At 41.6% G+C, this 20,895-nt stretch overlaps 1 long non-coding RNA gene across 3 annotated transcripts in view; it reads right to left on the bottom strand.

Moving 5' to 3' along the window:
* LOC107988480 (uncharacterized) overlaps positions 1–20,895 on the bottom strand; it is a 28,878-nt gene that overhangs the window by 2,055 nt on the left and 5,928 nt on the right. For all 3 annotated transcript variants that reach the window (XR_003049618.1, XR_001759954.2, XR_003049617.1), the window contains exons 5-6: positions 1,389–1,522; positions 1,071–1,228 (exon numbers count right to left, since the gene is read on the bottom strand). This is a non-coding gene — a long non-coding RNA (uncharacterized LOC107988480). The remainder of the gene's footprint in view (positions 1–1,070; positions 1,229–1,388; positions 1,523–20,895) is intronic.

A 20,895-nucleotide genomic window follows, 5' to 3' on the forward strand; every position in this document is an offset into this window, starting at 1 on the left:
CACACACACACACACACACAGCACCTTAACCACTTTCGCTAAAAGAAGCAAATACAGGAAACCATCTTTATCAAAAACTCCACCCAGACATCTTTTTTTTTCTCATTACCCACAAAGCTGTGCACCGAACCGAGTGTTTGTCAGATACCAGGTATGTGACGAGACCTGCACCACATTTCTCCTCCAACATTGAGAAAACAAAAAACCCCAAACCGAGATAACTTTTGTTTATAGTGAAAATTTTTAGTCAAATCAATCACGCGACTGTCACCTGATAAGAATGGCTATCAAAAACATGTTGGCCCACTTTATTAGCGGTTTTAACAGAACAGTACCCGAAAGAGACGGTGCACTTCTCCTAAAAACACTTCTTAAAAAAAGTACAAACAGAGATAAAGTCATCTCTGTACGAAGACAAGGTTCTATTGTATGAGGATTTTTAACGTATGTAGATAATTTGTAGATGGAGGAGCAAACACACTCAAAACAGGATGCCAGTCTGTGCCAGATTTTCCCCGCAATCACATTTAAGGTACACATTTTAACATGATGATTTACCTGATCATTTTTTTCTGATGTTGCAGGAAGTTTTTAAAGTTAATTAAGACAGACAGGATTAAAAAAATTAAAAAATGCTTAGATTTGTATAAATTCTTAAGCAAATATAGTTCAAAGAGAAATGAGTCACAGGGTTGAGCTCAGATAATTTGTAGATAAGACTGATGGGATTGGCCGTCAGTTGACTCACACTGCCACCCGCAAAAAGCTAAGCAGTTTCTGTTTGGTCATAGGTTTAAAAAAACATGATGTTTTGGTAGCAAACACCATTGCCGGTATTGCTTCACAATATCTCCATGTGTAAAGTATATGGCCAAATAAAATATATGTCAACAGATAACAGCGCACATGCAGGACCGTCTGAGATAAGATCCATCCCCGGGGTCTGCATGTTAGAGCCGTTTATAAATTATTGTGTTTCACTGAAGCCAGGGGACAATAATGAGGAGCATCTGTGGCTGTCAGCGTGAGATCGATGTACTTCTGAGCTCTGACATGTTTTTTTTATTTACCTGTGGATGAATATAGGGATGATTTGCCTCTTGTGATCCCCCGTCACTCCACCTTTCCACCTCCGGAGAATTAATCGGTTGTCTGACACATGCATCCAGGCAGACAGTGACGGAGACGGAGAGGGAGATATGGAGAGGGATGATGGGGCCGAGGAGAGCTAAGAGAGGATAAGGGTGGCAGGAGTCAAATTAGAAACATATCCTTTTAAACATGTTCCACTGCAGCATTTTATCCATGAAAAGAGGCACAAGGGGGAAGACTTCCACAGTTCAGGGGCTTAACTCAATTCAGTGTTGAATCTGTGGCCATCTACTCACCCAGAGAACTCTGCAGCAGCTGTAGAGTGATGCATTTACACTCAGGCAACACCTGCAACTCATTCACAGCCACGAGGAAATGGAGAGGGAGAGACGGAGAACCCCGCTCTGCTGTGCTGCTGGTTTTATTCGACCTGTCATGTAAAATAAATGCAACATTAAAATGGATTATTGTGAAAATTCGGGACGGCTGTAAGGCCGTATCAGTGCTCTTTATAAAAGGGGTGTGTCTACATAGCATCACATTCAAACCCCCTTTTTTTCTCCCCAGGTAGAACTAACTCCAGATGGGGCAGTTGATCACCTCTCAGCTGGAGTTTTTCTACGTGCTAAAGCTTTCACTATCACTCACACATCATCCTCTAGAGACTAAGTAAAAGTCTGGGAATTGAATCAAACGCAGGCAAGAGTTCCCATGTGCACATGGGAAGAAGATCAATTTCTTCAATAACTACAAAATACCAAAGTCATCCCAAAACTATTTTTATGACAAAACCGATGAGGAGAAAAATTTCATTTTCACACTTTGATTACTATACTATCTACGTCGTGGCTCTGCAGTAGTGTTGGGCAATACTGAATAATATCACAAATCTGGCAACCCAACCCAACCGACTGCTGCAGGAAAATGTCTGAGGTCTTGTTGGTAGATGTTTACCGTTAAAGGCCGTGTGCAAAATGTTTTCTGCGGCCCTCGCAGGCCGTCAGACTCGTGGGTCTATTCCCTATAAGTGTGGTTGTTGATGTCGTGATCCTATAGCGAGGGAGAAAACCCCACTCTTTGTGGGTTAACCTAACAGGAAACCTGCAGGATACACCCTATTAGGCCTGTACTTCCTGCTACTTTGAGGCAAGTACAATTTATGAGCCCAAAGGTAGGGTGCATCGCAGCAGATCTGATGGATTTCCTCTCTCTTCTTTTTTTTCTTTTCACAAAAAGACTCAGCTCGAGCATTTTATTAAAGAAAAGAAAGAGCGAGAGAGAGAAGAAAAAAAAGACAGATAAGGTGAATAAAAGAACCATCTGCAGGGTATTCTACAAAGCCATGTGCCAAATGGTCTGGAAAGAATCAGGGGTCTTGGCAGTGCAGCCTATAAATATTCTCTGATCCTTACAATTCAAATGAAACGTAGGGGGATATTAAATAGATCCCGTTGCCTCAAAGCCAAAGTGTACAGTATATCAGTGCCAGTAAAGTGAATACTGTAACTCACCAGGAATAGATGCTCACTAGAAATAACTCAAAATTGAAAACATATACACAGTGAGTTACAGAAAGAGCACTGTAACTCTGACTGTCATCAGACTGTAACTAACGTCTCTGTCAAACCAACACAGGAGACGGTCTTTTATTTTGTAAGGCATAAAAATATTCCATTTGAAAGAATAAAACCTGTTGTTAAAGTCTCTCTCCCCTGGATCACAAGTACAAGTACAATCCCTGAACAAAGTACTACACAAATGGCAACATCTTACAATCGGCCATACTGCAGGTAAGACAGACGTGTAAGGCAGCCGTGATAACCACTACACTATGGCACCAAGTAATAAAAAAAGCACCTTTATTATTTAGACAAGACCCGTAGGTGAAATGCTTATCTGACGTACATCTCAGCAAGGTGCTTAAAAAAAAAATCACCTTCTGTATTTTGCCATATTCCAACAAACAAACTACATGACATATTGTTTTTCACACTGTCCTCAGAAGCAGCAAGTGTACGTGTCTGAACTCCCAACGTTTATCCTCAGATGTTAAGATATTTCAGTCCTGGTGGAGCGGTCCCTCCTAACGGTAGGTCATCCACAACAAAGGGCATTATTAGTGACTGAAATCAGAGCTGAAAGGAGTCACGTAGGCCTGGAGACAATTGGCCGATTCTGCCTCAGGTTATTGACTGCGCTAACTGTTTATAAATACTGCAGACGGGGAAACCGTAGTTGTGTAACGCATTTTTGATTCGAGCACACACACAACACAAAAGCCTCACCTCTAGGAGACATCAAAAATAACTTGCCTCTAATGCTAACACGATGACATTTGGAATACGACTTAACTTTGTCGCCAAGTTACCATCAGCCGAGGGTCTTGTGTAAACACATTTAATGGGACCCAAAGGTCTAGCACCAATACTGGGGTTGGGAGAAAAAGCAAGTGCACAGGCCTTTGGCCCGGCTAAGAATCAGCAGAAGCCAAGCAGGAAACATCTGGAAGACCCAGTGCAAACAGATGTCGGAATGAGATAAGAGTCGTGAGTTAGAGTTCAGCCTCCCATCTCTGAAGCTTTGTAACATCCAGGTGGGCTGCAGCCTTGGCTCCGGCAGCCTAAAGGTCCAAATAATCAAACTGCTGGACTTTTTTTTTTCACACCAGCATCTGGTCAAGGCTGTGAATGTTGTGAGTAACTTGTGCTCTATTGTCCCTGCTCTCATTTTGATCCATTGTCTAGCAGACTCTCCTGAGACTCCTTTTCAAACAATGTTTTTGTCACCACAGGTCAGCATTTACATCATTTCCTGCCTTGTTTTGACATCAACCTAGCAACAAAGTGAGGTTTGCATCATTGGTAGTCACTCACTTGGACTCACTTCACCTCACTACTGTGATATAAAAAAAAAATAGGTGTGAAACAATTTATTTGTCTCTAAATGAACTTGGTATCCACTTTCATAAAGCTGAATTTAAAGTTTGAAATCACAAATAACAGTAATGTTTCTACTTCAAATCCTTCATTTCTCCTCCACCACAGAAAATAAGAAAAAATGTTATGTTAAGGACACACAACAGGAGCAGAAAAAACAAACTGGGATAAAAAAATGAAAAAAAAAAATGAAGAAAACAGCGTCATCTGCACAAAAGCCCCGGGGGGGGGTTGGTTCCTGTTAAACTATAAAAAGGTCTCTCCTGGGACACGGGATCTGAAGTGGAAATCTCTTATTGTGCTGCAATCATACCACCAACCTGGATTTGCATTAAGTGATAAATAGGCCATCTTTGGAAAAAAAACTTTACATGTGGCTTGAATTCTAGGAGGAAAAAGTTTGAACAGCATCACTTTAGAACTTTCTGCATTATTGGTCAATTTGGATACAAAGGTGACAGGAGTGTTGTCACAGAAGAACACCTGTAAACATCATCCACATGAAGGATGCTCCTTTGTCTTTAGTCCTTTGTTATGACCGGAGGATGTGACCATATAAGGACACGGTGTCGGACATGACTCATGTCTGTTCCACTACTACGGTCACACCCTTTGTTACCAAAAGCAATTAAAACAATTTACAAAAAAAACAAAAAAACAAAACAGAAATCCCCAACGGGTTGACCACTGATTCACTTCACAAACAGGAAGTAGAGAAGAGGTCAGTGAATGAAAGAAGGAAGCGCTGGCAAACAGCAACAAGAGGAGGAAACCACCTCCTATTTTATAAATAGGAACAGACCCCTGCAGTGGGGGGAGGTTGGGAGGGGGGGGCGAGGTCAGAGATGGAGGATTGGGAGACAATAGGGGAGCAAGGCCACGGGCTGATGAGTCTAGGTGTGATGCATCTGTGCGATGGCGATAGTAGAACATCAAAAGTTCACGGGGGACACACGAGTCAGCGTTCGCAAAACAAAGACCAAGATTATGACCGAGGCAAAGAGGAGTGATTCTCCTGAGGTCAAACTTAGCTTACGCACACACAAGGCATGACACACACCACTGTGCGTGTGTCTGGGTGAAGAGGGTCATTCTGCTTTTCATCTCGCAGTCCGGAGAAGTTTTGCACCTCCACCCATTTTCAATGGCGCATCATTTCAACAACAGCCAGACACTTCCTATAGGAAATCCTCAGCCCCGGGCAGACACAACAATATACATATTATCACCGCGCACCATCTGCCAGTTGCTGTTGTGCACATGCTGAGTCAGACTGGAGTTTTACTCTTTAAAAAAAAAAAAAAATCAGGCTGCCATTCCTGGCATTTATGACGACTGTGAGAAAAGTACTGCACAACAAAAGAGTGGCAAAATAGTTCCAGTGGAGGGAACACCCAGCTAATTATTCATCAGGATACTTAGTCAGCTTTGATTTCTGTCAATCAAACCTTCAGCAAAACACACTTTTTTTCTGAATATATTTTGTATCCATATATGTTTTAGCAGCATCTATACGAAGGAGGATAAATGGTAGCCTTATGCTAATGCTATGCTATTGTCATTTGGAAATGGAATCATCTGTCCCTCGACTCTCTGACTTACACTTTATGTGAAACGGAAATAGTGATTAAACATGGCAGCCTTTCTGGTGGGGACAGGCCCCATGTGTAAAAATTTAAAAAGAAAACACTCATCAATAAATTAGAGCTTCAAGTATCAGCAAATTCATCAATCAATTATCCTTCATTTCTGCACTTAGAAATAAAATTCAGAAGGGCAAAACCTTCTAAACCTTACAAACTGCACCTTTACGGAGGCAGATAACATGACACGGAAGACAAGTGACACCCAATGGGGGGGAAGGAAGGACTCTTATGTGAGAGACATGTCCCCGGATAGAAAATGACAAGTGTAATTTTGACAAAAAGAGCGCTGGGTTTTTCTGGCCTGCGAACGGAGCGCACTTCAATTACCGCTGTCTGATGGGTTTGGACAGGTTAAAACGCGGTACATAAGCAGATAATAGTTTCAGAGATAATGGACATTTCTCTGTGCTGAGCTGCGACACACTGTCAAAAAGATAAATTGTGGGGTCAGTCAGGGGGCAAGAACAAATGCTGAATATTTAGATGACAAGCATACAAATAAAGTTCACTTTCCCTTCTGTAATCCATCATTTCAGAGGAGGAAAACAGTGTCCGTGGGTCACTACTCGACTATTTTTAAAAAAAAAAAAGTCAACGTTTCCGAGTTTTAAGGTTAATTTTTCGCAAAAAAAAAAAAAAAAAAAACTACTCTGACAACACTTGGCACAAAGTTGAGATTGCATGTGAAAAAAAAAAGAGAATGTCACGGAACAGGCAGAATTCTCCCAGGAACTCTTTTAGCCAAGGGAGTATCAACATGGAGGGCTTAGGGCATCGTCCGAGGCCTTTCACCTTGGAGCTGTTAACAGTCAGGCCTGTGATCCCAAGGCCCCCGTTAAAGACCCCCTTGGGTTTCAAACTGTAACCAGAGAGCTGGAATAACAGAGAAGGAAAGGAACACACAGCCTCATGTGGCATGGTGGGCTCGCCCTCGCTCTGCCTGAGGTTTGGACAGAGGTCGAAGTGCAAAGACTCTTCTTTTTTTTTTTTTTACTCTCTCTCTCTCTGTCCTACTCTTTTACATAGATCAGCCTGGCAGAAGGCCAGGGTGAGGTCACCTCTCCAGGGCCTCTGCTGGATGGACACGGTGGCTAAGGTTAAAGGACCCCCTGTGGGTTCCCAGAAATCTCTCACCAAATGCCCTGAATGTATGAAGAAACCAGCTAGGATTGAAGTACGAGCTCTGACGATCTCTGAGCGTCTACTGTCTCTGTTTTGGCCGTGCAGTGAAGTCTGCTTTTAGGAGAGGCCGTCGTGCTGATGCAACACACCGCCCCCTCCTGTTGTCTTGATGTGCTCTAGTCTTAACACGGTGCGTGACTTCTTCCACAGCTTTAACTTGTTTGGAGGTTGGACTGTAATCAGAAACATCTTTTTATTTAGCTTTAACTTGTTTGGAGGTTGGACTGGTTTTTTTTTTACCCACATTTTTTTTAATCAGAAACATCTTTTTATTCCATGTTCCAACCAGAGCTGTCGAAAGTCACGCTTCAGTCGCAGTAATTAATTAGTAAAAATAAATCAGATTTCAAATTTTAATGCAATTTAACTCACACATAGAATAACCTGCACTTACTGTACTTCAACCCTGACTTTATTTTTCTTTCTTGTTTCAGCAACTTTGTTTTAGGAATGTTGATTTATCACAATTAATTTTTTGATTTGTTTTTTAAAAGTATCCCATAACAAATTATATATATAGATATTTGTGACATCAACTGACAAGAAGCACAGACAGCTGTCATGTGACAGTCAAGTGTCTAAACCATTTTACATCTGTTCATCAGTCAAGTAAAGCAGCGAATGGAAAAAAACAAAAAACTAAAGGTCACATCACGTGATGGTTGATTCTCAACACATAACAGCTTTGGTTACCTGTTTTTTTCCCACCTCAGACTCAGATTTAGTTGTGTGAACAAAACATATCTTAATAAAAAAAATTTAAAAAAATCTCACACCTCTGAGATCTGTGGATAAACAAATGCTCTGGATCCCATGGGTGCGGAGCTTGGCGAACCGCAGCGCCTCATTTGCTCCTGCTGCTCTCACCTTGTGGCTGTTGTACTTGTGTCTCTGTGAAGATGCAAAGGTAGCGTTGTGGGTCATGCATCAACACACAAATGTGTGTGCATACACACTTGCAGATGTGCAAACATGCAAACAATAGGGACACCTTAAAAAAAAAATCCAGTGCCCTGTAGCACAGCAAACAAAACAACACACACCTTTTGCTCAAACCACACTGTCGACAGTGGAGTCAAATTAGAGCGTTTCCCTGGCAACAGTTATTTCAATCATGAGGCAACGGCAGTGGCCTAGAAAACAACTACTTTGAAACAATGTTGCAAATGTCCTCAGCAGCAAACGGTGTACACAACGTTCTGATATTCTCTTCCCTCAATCAGTGATGTTCTCTGACTGTTTGTGCTTGAAGGAGAAAGTGAAAAGATCAGAGCGGCAGCTGTTGTCGGACGGTCGTAGGCTTTGGACACCTTACATAACTGAAGTGTGTGTGTGTGTGTGTGTGATGACTCAAAAGCTGCAGACTTCCACACTCACAGAGGGACGGTTCATGTGTTGTAGGAGCTCCTCTAGTGGTCGCATCCAGAACTACTCCCTGTCTGCTGATCTGTCAGACTGCAGTCCTGGCCACAGTTTTTCACTGTATTATAGTGTGTAGTGCAGTATATCTGCAATGCATTGTAATTCATATTTGTAATATTCAGGTCATTATCATCATTCATCAAAACGTTCAAACATACAGAAAAAATACACTCTAATCACATCTTACTCTGAGGTTTGTTCATTAAAATATATTTTTTCATCTTTATTTAACTTAATTTACAGAGATATGTTTTTTTTTAAGTGAGTGTTTCTGGTGTTTTCATACACATATCTGTGCTAATAGGGGAGGGCGAGGGGGGGGGGTCTGAGGAGCCTCACTTCGTCACAAAAGAGAACCTAATTGGAAGCACATGTGTTGCACTGTGCAGCAATTTAGGGTGGTTGGGGGTGCAATTGTGAAGGAGGGTGTTATTGATAGGAGGAAGACAAAGGCAAAGAGTTTGGTCCAGAGCTGGAATTGTTAAAATTAAATGTTTTTTTTTAAAAGGCTTAGAAATAAAAGTGTAAAAGAATAAATTGAAGGTAGGATGGACCATGTGACTACAGAGATCATTCGTCAGCTCCCTCCTCTCACACCATAACACTTTACACTGTAGTCGCCGCACATTTCATTTAATTTTTTTTATGTGGCTCCGTAACGCTGGAGTTGTGTCATACAGTCCAGAGATGTCACCACCACATGGCCTCACTCTGTAATTACTTCTCATCATAACACAGACCCTAAAACTCCCATCATTCTCGCTAACATCACCGTCACAAAGACACCGACCTCTGTGACACCCGAGTTAACTTTTGTTTGTCTGAAAACAGGAAACTACTGCAGTTACTCTTTCATTTTTACAGTTTCATGTACGTAAGTGCTCAGCCCTGGGCTCCTGTAAGAGACTAACATGAGAACAAAAGGCCATGGGACCGGGAGAGCGCGTGTATATATATATATATATATATATATATACCTCCCCTCTGTGGCTCACTCAGATTTATACACTTTCATAAAAACGGGCCCAAACATCTGGCTGGGGGCCCAGTATCCCACTGGATCACAGCCAGGAAAATAATATTGCACCAAAAATGGGGACAGCACTCTTTGTATCACTATAAATTACATAGGAAGAGGAACAAAAGTAGTAAAAAAAAAAAAAGAAAAAAGAAAGTAAAGGAATGTCAGTCATGGAGCATAAAAGCCGGGGATGTACGAAAAAGTGAAATAAAGGGCAGTGGAGAGGACAGGATGGGGGCTGGTGGGTTGGGGGGGTAAGAGTGGGATGGCGGGGTCCACGACCACCGTCACACACACACACACACACACACCTTCATCACACCTTTCCTCACATCCACTCCTGAATCCTGGGTCTGATCAGAGCTACCTGCCAGGGACTAACCAGTACCTGTCGCCCCTCAGTGTCAGATGACTGAGTCCTTTCTCTCTCACTGGGCTCTCACCTCCACACACACACACATATATATATAAACACACACACACTCATGTAAGAGACTGTAATAGGAACCAGCTGGGCTTTCAAGGCCATGCCGTGCGCCAGACAGGGCCATTCATAACCCTCTGGTGAGTTTTAATGAAGGTGGGTTCTTGGGCGGCAGCAGTGTGGAGGGAGAGGGAGAGGGAGAGGGAGAGAGAGAGGGAGAGGGAGAGGGAGGGAGGGAGGGAGAGAGGGATGATGAAAGAGAGGGAGACGCTTGATTCCTTCTTCCTTAATCTATCTCACCTTCCAACCCCATGAATGGACTGAGGTGGAGTTCTATAGTTGGAAGAGCTCGACATTATGGAACTGATGGGGCTGTAGTACTCTGTAGTACCCGTGTAACACTGGTATACAAGCGTGATAGTGCAAAGTAATAGTTGTAATACTTTTCTACTTTGTTACATTTATTTTGCCAGTACACACTCAACTGTAGTATCACCAGTGCAGTATTTTCCATCTGTGTTCCATATTTGTTTGGCCAGTGATATTTTTTTGTCATCTGTGACACAGCTGTACATTTAACAATGGTACTAACATAACCATATTACTTCATCATATATATATATATATATATATACTGTGTATGTATGTTGCTGACTGTCACTTTAGTCACTGTTGCTGTTTATTGATGTTGCCATTCTGTATTTCACTTTCTCCGTATTACTCTAATGTTAATTTTGCCCTAAATATATACGCACATACAGTATATACATGAATATATAAAAAATATTAAATATATTTTTATATATATGGTACATATTTAGGGCACTTGTTGTCCACTCTATAAAAAGGACAACAAAAAAACAAGTAAAAATGTTATAAATATCAATTTTCTTAATAGTAATAAAAAAATAGAAGTCAGTCAGACATTGAATGGTATTGCAAAAAAATAGAAGTCAGTCAGACATTGAATGATATTGCAAGATTTTTGCAAATTTTTTTTCTCATGATTAAGTTGGGTAGAATGAGGGGGGGTTTGTTAGTTCTTACTTAAAAAAAAAAAAATTCTAAAATGCAGATAAAGACCAGCAGCCATCGTCAATATTTACTGACAGTGGAACGCCCCTCATCAGAGTCACCACGACGAGACGCCCCTCATCTCAGGACATTCACCATCAAGAGAGTTACGCAAGTCGCTCACACAGTTGCAGTTCACGCGTGTTTTCAGTGGACAGACGGGAAGGAACGGGGGAGGAGGGGTGTCACAAACCTCCCACGCTCTCCGCCTCAGCCCTGGTGGCCGCACAGCCTTTGATATTCCCCACATAATAACTGTGTGGTTTTTCAGCTCACCCCAGGAATGCTCACATGAAACAAACATGACCATATTATGCAGCCTGGCTCTGGCGCGCTGTAATGAACACAGACAGTCGTGTAGAAGCTTCGACAACACTCCACGGATCACAGCAGGATTAAGACGCGTTTCCTTTGAGAGTTATTCTGACCGATTGTTTGAGTTCTAATAAGTTGTTCAGATATTTTTTTTGGGAGTAATAAGGAGGTTCATGGTGCAGCGATGGCCCAGTGTTACTGAGGAAGGAAGATATACTTTAAAAATAAACAGAATTATTGTCTATTGACTTGAGGGACAGTACACACTAAACGGTGTTAGGGTTAGGGTTATCTTCAAATAAAGAAAAAAATCAAATTTATCAACCAGTCACTACAGAAAATGTCACCATTACAGACATTGAATTTTAAGCTTCTTAAAATATACTTTATTAAGTTAAGTTTAATTTTTGTCTTTAAGCTTCTTAAAATATACTTTATTAGGAATGTTTTTTTAATTTTTGTTAATTTATTTTTTTACTAAAATCAAATCTAGAAATAAACATTTCTATGTTCAAAGTTCTCTGTCCCTTCCTGGAACCTTGTGAAAATACAAACTGGCCAAAAAGCAACCTATCACCAAAATCTGTTCAACAAAAGCTCACAGCTACCTTTGTCTGTCTGTGTGGACAACAGCTACTCAAGGTGTGGCGCTGTACACCAGTGGGTAACGCAGGGCCGCCGCACAGACCGTAGGGGGTTTAAAGGTCAACCAGAGTTGAAAAGACAGAGGTTCTGTTGAGCTGCTTGTCTGTTCTCTCTGTGACTGCAGCTCCACATCCACTGAGCCAAATCACCGACTCACTGTTGGGCCGAGAGCTTAGAATTCAAAGCTGCTGGGTGATTTCCTGTCTGAGGGGTCTTCTGGTATTGGTAACATGATTTGCACATGCTCCAAAAATAGCTCTGGCTCGCCTGCTTTTTTTCACAGAAAGCTCAGCGTATGGAAGCGATAGCAGCTAAAGGTTAATGTGCTGAGAACAGCTGGGAACAGAGCAGGCCGTCGATCGGATCTGAGTGGAAAAAGGTGAAGTTCTTAAACATTTTTGGATTTCTTTTTTTTTATCAGTAAATGTTCATCAAATGGAAATATCAGAAAAATGTGCAGTGATTCCAATGATTTTATTTTTATTTATCTCTCATGTAAGGATTTATTGTTATTGTTACAGTAAAATAATAAATTGTGTCCAGTAGAGGCTGCTCTTGCTGCTGGGTGTTCTGAGATCATACAGGATTAATAACTAGTAATTTCATTAATTTTTTAATTAACTGAGAGAAAAAAAAAGTAAGAATTATAGCAAAACTGTAAGTAGGGGAAAAGAGGTAAAAGAGGGCACCTTGAAATATCCGACCCTAATAGTCCGATTATTTCCACGAGGCTCCGACTCTGCACAAACAGAGCAGGGCATTTAGGCGACTCTGTCTGTGTTGTTTCTGAGAGCCAGGCTCTCCTGGCAGGGGACTTTTTCACTGGGTCATTATGCAGCAGTTTGGGCGGCTGGGCCAGCATATTTCACAGCACCTCACAAACCGCAGTACAACAGACAGCAGAGAGGTGGAGCCACAAAACGACCTTTACACTGATCTGAAGGCGATCCGCAGGAGAAGAGCGACCGCGGCCTGAATAAAATGAAATGGGTCGCCCAAGAGGTAGACTACCCCCTACCAATATTAAAAATACAGAATTAAAAATAAAAAAACTATTAAAATATAAATATCAATATCATATTGTGCCATGCAGCTACATGCATCTAATTCGTGCCCCAACATATAATGTAGATATATAGAAAATATAAGTGAATAGATATTTAACAATGTCAATGTAGGTAGATCACTTCAGCTCGGTCAATTCTGTGGACACCCCTGTCTTACAGAGTTTAAAATGCTTCACATAAAGAAGGAGGGTAAAAAAAAAAAAAGTTAAAAATAATCAAGTCCGTCCAGGGTTTGAATGAGGAGCTGATTTACTTTCCCCAAAACTCGGCAGATTTTGTCCGAGCAAAGAACAGAGGGTGTTCTGTTCAGTACCACGCTCAGTCAGCAGGTGTTGGACAGACAAGCCGAAACAGTTAAAAGTAAACGGAGTGCAGCGGAAAGAGTTTCACCTCACAATTTTGTGGGCTTTTTTTTTTTTTTTTTTCACGGGGGAAATACATTTGCTGAAGCAATCAAAACCAGTCTGGTTTCTGTCTCTGTTCACGCCGAGGTTTGAGAAAGTCAGCATCACTTTGGTTACACATGCTGTCAAAACAAGGAGGCCATCATTTATTCTAAAGGGTGCGATGTTCAGGTGTACACTGCGTTTAAATGGCATCGGGGAAGAGGGGGCGGGGGGTGTATGTGACATTTTTACAGTTTTATTTAGAAACAGGATATCACGAAGAGATAAATAAAAAAGGATGTAAAAAATATATATATATAGGCAAGCGAGAAAACAAGACATGAGACGAGAAGAAACAAATATATATATAGGCAAGCGAGAAAACATGAGCTGAGAAGAAACGACGACTCGACGAACGTGGAGTGGAGTAAAATATCACAAATAATTCTTCTTAATAATTCGTCTTCTGAAACTATCGAGCAGGGGGAAAAAAGAACTCTAAAATTAGATACATGAACCTCTGAAAGAATGAAGAGTGAAACACTCCCTTCTCTGTGCTCCACTAACCATGACTGTTGACCATGACAGGCAGCACTGGGCCCTTGGAAGTATTTGGTACACACTTGTAAAGTACAGTCATTTCTGGAGTATTTTGATCTCCTGCCCTCCACGTCCTACACAACAGTCATCGTGGTATCAATCTCCATCTGTGTTCACTGTTCTCTGAACCACTCCTGTCCTGACTGGGCCTCTACTTCTATGAACTTAAAACAATTATATACTGTATATATATTTACAATTACAGAGCCTGGTTCTGTTTTTAGTTTCTCAAGCTAACATCTTACAACACTTCCAAAGTAAATTCAACCACGATTTCGTCAAATTCTAACTTTTTACAGTGTAATTTTCTGGTTAGGAAAGAGCAATGTTTTAATTAAAGGCAGTGTTAGATCAGCCTGACACACATCAGAGTGGAGATGACAAATCTACAGCCAGTGACAGTGACAGCATTCCTCTGGCTGTAATTTACACACCAACAACCCGCCATTAAGAAGATTAGCATTTACACTCTCGCTCTCAGGCTCCAAAAATATCTTAACAAAGACACATGGTGACCGTAACGAGTTGTTATAATCAAGTCAGGGACAAAAAAAATGTGTCCAGAGGCCAAGACAACAATCTGTGTGATTTGTGGGAGAGATAGAAAAAAAAAAGAGGGTGACGTGCCTTTTAATCCCTGTTAATCTCACTGCCATTCCTGATATCAAGACGGATCAAGCAGCATACACTAACTGTTTATTGTGGAAATTAAGCCACGCTCCAAGCTGTCATATTGTTTCAATGAAGTCATGTATCTGGCCCGGATTCAGAAATGCTTCGTAGTAAACGGCGGTTTGGCTCAGACTGACAGCCTTCTACCAACAAATCAAACATTCCCAAATTGGACAAATTAGGATGTGTGTGATCAACTGGAGTCCACTGGTTGTATTTGACATGTGGCTCTGGGCTGGGACCAAAAAAAAAACAAAAAAACGCAGCCTGTTTGTTTTAAAATGGCTCATTGCTGCCCTCTGTCAGAAAGCGACGCTCACTGCAGCGGGTGTGCGGGAAAAACAGAGACACAGTAGCCAGGCTACCCAAAAGTATTTAAGAGAAATAAAAAAACCCATAACAAGAGATGTCCATCAAATATTCCCAGAATACCACTTCACCCGTGACAGCCATCAGCTCTTTGTCAGCCTCTGAATCCTGTTCCAGGAATGCAGCTGCAGACGCAGCACTTCTGTGTCCCAGCAAGTGTTTCATCTGCTCTCAGACACACATGTGGCTCAAATATGTGGCCCGGCTCTCCAACAGAAACAGACGGGGGATACAGAGAGACCCTCACACGGAGATCCAGGGATCGTGCCACAACGACATCAGACTGAGTGACGCAGAAGACGCAGAGGACACAGAGGACAGGGCCACGTGTTGAAAAATGTGCCAAACATTCTTCAGCAGCTCTGTCACACACACACACACTCACGCACACCAGCCTACACTTTCACACACACACACTCACGCACGCACACCAGCCTACGCTCAATCAGAGAGATGGGTGACAAACGCAACTGAAACACAAAACTTTAACTGAAAGTTAAACAGAAAAAATACAAACACAACACTCACCTCAAGTCTGACCACAACGTTACCGCAGTAAAAACACACCCTGGGGATTTTTTTTTCTCTCCCTCCACCTGCTGTATATGAAGATTTACTGATGTTTCTATGTTTGGCAATATTTTTCTATGTAATAGTTTTTTATGTAAAGACGTGAAAACTTGTGAAACCACTGAGACGTTGTACTAGGAATACAAGCATACATTTGAATTAAAATAATAATAAAAGAAAATTTGTTTCTTCTCTTTGTTGTAGGAGTAAAATTTAGTTCCTTTCAATTCCATTTCTAAAAGTTCAAATCTAATTATTCACAAACCCTCTCGACCCAACACCTCTGCACCTCCGTCTGTTTCCACTGAAGAATTTCGACTTCATAGAATTCTGGTAGATTTTTTTCCACAACTTGCTTTTTTTCCCCCTTAATCTAAAGTTTCTTTCAGTTATTCTCACAGTTTTGGGGGAAAATAGAAACATCACAGCTGTGACTGGACGAGAACCTGTGAAAACATTTGATGATTTAATAAAGATTTTATTCATCCAGGTTTGGTCAGAAATTCATCAATGCTTCACAGAGATATAACGAAGCACCATGTCTTCACGGGTTCTGCTTGTTATAATTGGACACGTGCTAAATTTTCAACAGCTGTTTTAAAACTTTGTGCTCAACTCAGCGTTTTAAACCAACGTTTAAGCATCAAAAGTCATTTTACCCTGATTTTTTTTTATATGCTCAAGGAAAAATCTGGGAAATTCCAAAAACCAATTTCCAGTAATAACTTCCATCTTTCAGGTAAAAAGAAAAAGAAGAGTTTACAGAGAAACCTGTGACATCTGAAGTTTAAGAACCGAACACCGGTTCTGTAGAGGGTTCTGAAGAGAACCTGGACCTCAGACAGGATTCACAGGGGGAAAAAAAAGGAAGAAAATGAATTAAAAACAAGGAGGGAAAGAAAATGCATCGAAGCAGTTCATTCAGTGCAGGGATATGGTAAATGACTCGATAACTGCTGCAGCTCAGAGTTACAACTCCTCGGTGTCTCAGTTGCTGAAAATAACCGCTACTTCGGAATGAACTGTCTACCACGGCCGCAACATGTGGGAACTTCACTCCTGCATGGAATTCCACTTAAAAGAAGTCTCTTCCACAAAGAAACAGAACATAAGAGTTTCCAAACCAATCCTCACAGCGGCCGTTTAATTCTTAAGCTCGGATATGGAATACTGTGAGCAGCTCTGCCGAGGGTCTGAAGTTTTTGACTGAATAAAAAAAAAAAAAATCACGTAAATAAAAGGAAAATACTGGGTGATGGAGGAAGGTTTTTGATCCGTAGAGAAATCAACAGAACTCTTTAGTCTGGAACCGTGGATTGAAAGAAAAGTTCATATTCAATAACTGCAGTTTTTTTTTTTTGGAGTTGCACTAAATGACTCGCTGTAGGAAAAGGACAGAAGCCAGAACTGTGTGCAGACGGAGAGATTTCCAAGGTATAGTGGGCTGCAGACCAGATGGGCCCTCGGCAGCTGGATTACAGATACAATGAAATTTCATATCTTTCTATAAATACCACTCAAACAGCTGCTTCCAGTTAATGTCAAATGGTTGTTAGGGAGCGTGTTAAATTAACTCTTTATCAGCACGTCAGCCACCAGGCCAACTTCTCCCAGAGCCGAGGCCACGGGGTGACGGGAGGAACTTGAAATGTACAAATGACTGTTTTAATGTCATCTGACTAGAAGTGGATGGGAGGATTTCTTTAAGCTCTGCTGCCCCCTGTGGCGGGGCCATTTTGTTTTTGTGCTGTCTGTCTTGTTGCATTTGTTAATGTGATGTTTAAGAAGGAATAATTTGCGGAGGTCATGGCGGTGGAGACTGACGGCGTCTCTCACTCCCCCACCTCCCCCACACCCCCACCGGCTCCCACCTCCTGTCCCAGGAGGGCTTCTCCTGTTACCTTCTAATGCCTCCCAGTCCTGCACAGTTTTTTGGCACTTGTTTTTGACGCCTGTCCAAAATGTTAGACATGCAAATAAAAGAACCTCCAGTCCAATCAGGTGACCACGAACCTGTGTTCGACATAAATGACAGTGAAAGAATAAATGATGAACAGAATATAATTCGTCTTAGGTATAAATGTTGTGTTTCTCTAGATAAGGGGGGTATATGACCCTTAGGAGGTCCAGAGAATTCTGCAGAGGGGTCATTTTTTAACAAGTAAAAAAAAAATATATAATATAAAATATAAAAATAATAATCTAATTTATAATAAAACATATCTATACTTTATATTTTTTATAATGCATGCTGTATCTCTCTGTTTTTGGTTCCCTGTCCATCTTTCTAATAAAAGTAGGAAAAAATTATATTCACACCAAAATTATACATTTATGTGTTATTAATAACATTATTAATATTGTTTAGGGTTCAAGTCTAATTACATTTATACCTCTGTAGTTTCAGCATTTTATTTTATATTTGTGTTCCTTCAATGCAGTTTAAGACTTGGATGATTTATTCTTAATTATTAGTAACTTGGGTGTCATTTATATTTTACATTATTGAGACCCAGACTGCATACAGGTAGTAGTAGTAGCAGTAGTAGTAGTAGTAGTAGTAGCAGTAGTAGTATTAGTGGTATTAAACTGTCATTTCCCCAGCGACTGGCCCTGAGACTTCGATGCAAACTCACACTAATACTGTTTTCATTAGATGAAAACAAGCTAACTGTCAAATAGTCAAAAAAGCCACAGAGCAGCCACCCAGTCGACTGTGGTGATGTGGCCGGTTGAGTGAGGGGTGTGTCTAATTTTCTTCAGAGAGTGACACGTCCTCATTGTGAGGCTTAAAAATACCACGCTGACTCCCCTGTCCCTGCTCCGCTCCAGTTTCCATTCATCTATTCTTCACGTTTGCTCCTCATCTGCTTGATATTTCAGTTGCACGTTCAGGCGACTTTCATCTTAAAAACGCACATAAATCAATCCATAAAACCCTTGTTGGATTCAAGAGTGCCTCTGGAAGCCATGAGCAGATCTATAATCAGGATCCACCTACATCGGGGTGGTCACATATTTTCCAGCGCGACTGACAGTGAGCTGGAGTCGGAGTCGGTGTGAATGTGCTAACATGATGTGGTTTTTGGGCTCTGTGAAAGCCCAGCTCCGCGCAGTTTGATTGATATTGGCTGCAGTGCAGTGTAGCCCTCAAACGGCTGCGTGCTGACTGTTACCTCTGCTTCACTTTCTACAGCTGTTTCCTGCCCCAAACTGCTGAAACAGTGGTGTACCAGGGCCAGAGCCGGGCCAGCACAAACCAAAACCTCTCCATCTGCCACACGCATGAGAGTGTGCACATATATCAATAAGAGCCTGCCGCGCTCGCCTCACCGTAAACTGCTACTGGTCACCTTGCAGCACTTCCTGCACAAGTTGGGTCATTTCCTGCTTTCTGCTGAGGAAGGTTTTAAGCCATACCAGGGAGTGAACACATGGAGGAGTGAGGAGAGGACAAGGTTACAGCTTCCTCTCTGTGATGCCTTTCACCTGTTCTTCATCTACACACACACACACAGAGAGTGTACGGTTCAAAACAAGACTTTTCTGTTGTAGGGCTAAAGGTTACAGCTACCTTATATGAGTCAAACTGAAAGTTTGTGAGCACGGTTGCCAAGTCTGTTCTAGGAAGCCTGTTTTCTGTACATTCTCTTGAAAACATGTTTTTTTTTTTTTTTTTTAAACCCAGGTAAACCCCAGAGTGTCACAGAGACAGGGAGAGTGGTTTAAATACTAGGACTTTGTCGATAGATAGATAGCATTTTATTAATCCCTCGGGTGGTACAATAATAAAAACGAGACACCTTATTAATAATAATTAAGTCCCTTATTCGTCCCACTGTGGGGAAATTTACTGCTACTGGAGACACCAGTAGGGATAAGTGGCTCTTCTGAGAATCAAACCCAGCACTTCTTGCTTTAAGGCAGACGTGCTAACCGCTACACTATGAAACCACAAGGTGTAAGTTACAGTTACAGTTAGCTCTCTTCATTGTGAGGTGGTTGGTTGGTTTGGGACTCGTTCGTGCTGGACAGGTTACTTGTTTTTGTCACGCGAGACTTGGCAGCAGTTTGTGAGCGGTATTTGAGCAATTTAGTTTAGCTAACAGGCTAAACAACAACAACAACAATAGTTTAGCTAACAGGGTAAAAAACAACAACAATAGTTTAGCTAACAGGGTAAACAATGACAACAATAGTTTAGATAACAGGCTAAACAACAACAATAGTTTAGCTAACACGCTAAACAACAACAACAACAATAGTTTAGCTAACAGGCTAACGTCACTGGTCAGTCTGTGATGATATATATAACACATAATTCTGAGTGGTTTTCTGGTTTTAATCCTGACTCCCTGGTCCAGCCAGAGACCCGATTCTCTGCTGACTTTCTGAGACCTACTGTACTGTATGAGTTCTGTTCAACACATTTGCTTCAGTTCACATCTGGGCCAAATGAGGTCTTTGGCAACTGCGGGTCTCGTATAACTCCAAAGAGAGGGATCGTGGTGATGTAAAAGATGCCAAATAGGTTTGCGACGGGAAGGTTGCTGGTTTAGCCTAGCATGGTTTATTTGGGAACATTCTTGAGTAATGACAACGTGCCCATAAGCAGGAGAGGTACCTGATCTAAGAGGCCTGCAACTGTTGCACTGTGGTTTTCCATGGCAGCTACAACATGTGGAATAATTCATTAGGAGGAGAACCGTTGGTTAGAGAACACAAGTTATCAGCATCTGGGGAAAGTAACATCAAACACAAAATAATGAAATAGTAAAACTGAAAGAGTTTCTCTCCATGGCCGATGTCTAATCAAAACAAATTCTAGCGGTAGCTGTTTATCACCAAAGACTAAAACAACTGTTTAGAGACAATCCCAAAATACTGGCAGTTGAGGAATGGAACATTTTTCTCCAGAAACACTGGAGAACACTTCAAAGTGGTCCCAAATGAGCGCAGTCAGAAATGCTTTGCCCCTCAAGTGTGTTCAGGGCAATCACTCTCTAGTAGCAGGGGGAACGAAATGAGGCAGATTGTTTGAGACAATTAGGGTGATGCCAGATACTGCCCTCTATGGCCTCTGCAATCACTTGTTCCCATCAGCCAACTCTGTTTATCAGTAATTGTAATTTGGAAAGAACTCTGAGGCGATTAGACTCAGGGAGTGGTCCGACACAGAGCTCACCCTGCCCTAAACAACAGGCCACTGTTATGGTCGAGTCTGCACGAGGTCCCACTCAATCTGTGTGTGTGTGTGTGTGCATGAGTGTGTGTGTGTAGGTGTGATGGTAGTGTTGAAGGAAGGAAATGAAAACACAACGTGAAAGAAGGACAGAAAAGTGATACGAAAGAAATGAAACAAGGACTGAGGGAGTGCAGGTAGGAGAATGAGGATTGAGGAAGGAAGGAAGGAAGGAAGGAAAGGAAGGAATGAGGGAAGGAAGGAAGGAAAGAAGAAAGGATTGGAAGAAAAA

This window comes from Cynoglossus semilaevis, chromosome 4 (genome assembly GCF_000523025.1).
Source record: "Cynoglossus semilaevis isolate Cse_v1.0 chromosome 4, Cse_v1.0, whole genome shotgun sequence".
Classification (NCBI taxonomy): Eukaryota; Metazoa; Chordata; class Actinopteri; order Pleuronectiformes; family Cynoglossidae; genus Cynoglossus; species Cynoglossus semilaevis.